Below are 3,471 nucleotides of genomic sequence, written 5' to 3'. Positions count from 1 at the left end.
GGAGATCTCCTGCTATTACAGCTGATCTCCAGATGATAAGAGCTCATTTCACCTGGAAAAAATGGCCACTTTGGCAATTGAACTCTATGGCATTGAAGTCCCTCCCCTCCCCAAACCCCACCCTCCTCAGACCCAAAAACCTCCCACCAGTGGCAAAGAGGGACCTGGCAACCCTAGGCATAGTAGTTAAGAGCAATGGACCCTAATCTGGAGAACCAGGTTTGATTCCCCGCCCCTCCACATGAGTGGCGGACTTTTATCTGGAGAACTAGGTTTAATTCCTCACTCCTCCACATGCAGCCTGTTGGGTGACCTTGAGCTAGTCACAGTTATCTCAGAACTCTGTCAGCATCACTTACTTCACAAGGCGCCTGTTATGAGGGGGAAAGGGAAAGCAATTGTAAGCTGCTTTGAGATTCCTTATGGTAGAGAAAAGCGGGGTATAAAAACAACTCTTCTCTTCTTCTGCCCTCCCCAGGCTCCATCTCCGAATTTCCAGGAAGTTCCCAACCCAGAGCTGGCAACCCTGTACCCCAGTATATGGCTTGCTATGCAGCTGCTATTAAGGCAGGTTTCAGTAAAGTATCCTAAGCTGGGCTGCATTTTCTATCACAACAGGAACAAAATGAAGTGATTAAAATATTTTGGGGGTAAAATTTAAAGCAAGTACCTTGAGATGGCTGTTATTTAAAATGTAAAGATCAACTCCCATATAGACAGAACAATATCTGAAATAACACCTGTCAAAGCAAAATTGTTTGGAAATGATTTTCAGGACTAGTGTAATGCAGGGGAATCTACTATTAGCAGCTTGTTTGGGACGGAGTGGCCTTGAGGAAGCCATTGTCTCCTGGCCTAACTAGGGTTGTGCAAAAAAAAAACAAAAAAAAAAAACCTCAGTAAATTTTGGGTTTATTGGGACTGATTTTTCCATTAAACCCGGAATAAGCTGAATACTCATACCAGTAAATATAGGTATTCAGCTTATCACCAGGTTTACTGAAAAATTTGGGTCCATTAGAGTCTATGGGGATTTTTTTACGCTCCTGTGGAAGCATTTTTAGAGATAGTTCCCAAATTTGCAGCATGCCTGCAAGGGACTCTCCTTAGACGGTCACCCAAGTTTGGTGAACTTTGGGACAGGGGGTCCAATTTTACGGGCCCGCAAAGGGGTCACCCCCATCCTCCAGGCATTTGCGAGCCAAGCTGTCTATCAGTTTTCATGTCCAGAAATTCAGTGTGGCTGAGGAGTGGTGGAAAGAGTCGATTGACAAGCTGGCACCTCAAAGTCTGGGGGCTCCATATCTGGGGCGCATAGCATGATGTCCATGCAAATTAGCTTCCAAACTGAGGGAAACGGCTTAAATGCGCTCTTTCGCCTCCTCTGCGTCGAAATGACCAAGAAGAGAAGGAACAACGGCCGTGCCAAGAAGGGCAGAGGCCATGTCCAGCCTATCCTCTGCACCAACTGTGCTCGCTGTGTCCCCAAGGACAAGGCCATTAAGAAGTTTGTCATCAGAAACATTGTAGAAGCAGCTGCAGTCCGAGATATCTCTGAAGCAAGTGTCTTTGATTCGTATGTGCTGCCCAAGCTCTATGTGAAGCTTCATTATTGTGTCAGCTGTGCCATCCACAGCAAGGTAGTGAGGAACCGTTCCCGTGAGGCCCGGAAGGACTGTACCCCTCCACCCCCTGTTCAGGCCTGCAGGTGCTGCACCAAGACCACCCCCAAGCCTATGTAAGGGATTTGCCTGAGTGATGTAAATGTTTTAACATTGACTCAATAAATTACTTTCCACTGGCTTAAATGCAAGAAAAATAAGGCACAGAAAACATTTCTCTTGGTGGCAAATGGCATCCTGTGAACAGTTCTTTATTATGGTCATCAAAAATCTGATTTCAAGAGATGGTAATGGTCCAGGGAAATGGAACCTCTGCTCAGGGCAACCTTTAGTTTCAGAGCAGGTTTTCGGGCAGGGGGGGAATGAAATTTGAGCTGGCAAAGTCATGACCAAGACAGCTCTTGTGAAGGAGATTGCTCATCTGCACAGTTTAGCATTCTTCTTCAGAAGCCTGGTGGTAGTAGCAGTTGAAGCTGACACTTTTTAGTTGGAGGGTATATCCCTCTGGACAGGACTTAGTGAGCCCTGTCTTAAAAAAAAACAACCTTATTCTTGATGCAGATCAACCCACTGAATGGTTGGTCAGACCAAGCTGGCTCTGATTACACGACCCTGACCTCAAAAGGGCCCCAACTATGAGGCCTAACAAAACCAGTCAAAAAAAGAAAAATGGGAGAAAGCACAGAGCCAAAGGCGAATAGCCGAACCCCAAAAATAAATATTCAGCTTTTTCGGAAATCGCCTAGTTAGCTTTGGGGAGATCCCCAGGTTTTGGCGTTCTGTAAACCCAAAACCCAAATATTGCCAAAACAGCTAATTTCTGGTTTATTTTTGGTTCGGGTTTATCAATATGCATAACCCTAGGCCTAACCATGGTGTGTGCGTGTGTGTGTGTGTGCTTGTTGCAGGGATACAGATGTTGTTGTTGTACCATGTGATTTGTTCACTGAAAAGTGCTGCAGGAATGATTCTGCGGGAATGTAGGCATGTGGTGACTGAAATGAGTTTCAAGGACTGAGCACCAGGGCTATACACTGAAAAGGGTATTCACTGACCTAGATCTGCAACATACCTTGATCAGAGTAAAACTGACCAGCAGAGGTTGATTCTTAGTAAATCAAAGCTGAATTAACTGCAGTATTCCCAAATAAGCTCTTACAGGGAAACCTTCCAGTCTTGGAGTCATACATTCCAGACCCATAGTTTGCATGAATAAAAACGTTCTAAACCTCACAGTAAGGCTACAGTAGACTGGCAGGCTCTCAAAGCAGCATTTATATTGATGCGCGATAAACCCTTTTGCTACAGTTCCCCTTCAGGCACAAAGGGAAAGTAAACAAGTCTTTTGGGATTAATTAAATTGCAGTGGAACTGAATATTTTTAAAACCCTGGAAATGCAATGTGCCCCTGGCCCTTATTGTAACAAACATTTGCTCTGTGTACTTTTCACACACACAGATTCTTCTACCTCCCTTCCTAGGTAAGAGGTGTTTGCAGAAGAGATGTGTTTTCATTGTAGAAATGAGATCGCTTGAGATACTTTTTGTTGGATTCAGCTGATGGCCACCATAGCAGCTGCTACCTTGTTCCATTGGAGTATTTAGGATGAGTACATAGGTTACTGTAAACTTAAGCAGATCAGGGCAGGAAGAGTCGCATCAGAAAGGGCTCTTGTGGCCCTTTCTTAAATGCCCAGGAAAATGCTGGTCGCCACTTTGAGGTCAGGAAGCAATTTTCCTCCAGGCCCAATTGGCCAGGGATCTTGCAAGATTTTTGGGGCCATCTTCTGGGCATGGAGTAGGGTGTAGGGGTGTGTGTGTGTGTGTGTGTGTGTGGGAGGGGGGAGGT

The 3,471-nt window shown here is 45.3% G+C and overlaps 1 pseudogene; it reads left to right on the top strand.

Moving 5' to 3' along the window:
• The first annotated feature begins 1,379 nt into the window (after window positions 1-1,379).
• Window positions 1,380-1,792, top strand: LOC130472997 (40S ribosomal protein S26-like; annotated as a pseudogene).
• The last annotated feature ends 1,679 nt before the right edge of the window (window positions 1,793-3,471 follow it).

Source organism: Euleptes europaea, chromosome 2, assembly GCF_029931775.1.
Source record: "Euleptes europaea isolate rEulEur1 chromosome 2, rEulEur1.hap1, whole genome shotgun sequence".
In the NCBI taxonomy this organism is placed as follows: Eukaryota; Metazoa; Chordata; class Lepidosauria; order Squamata; family Sphaerodactylidae; genus Euleptes; species Euleptes europaea.
The sequence above is the reverse complement of the archived record's forward strand: the minus strand, read 5'-3'. Positions and strand labels throughout refer to the sequence as shown.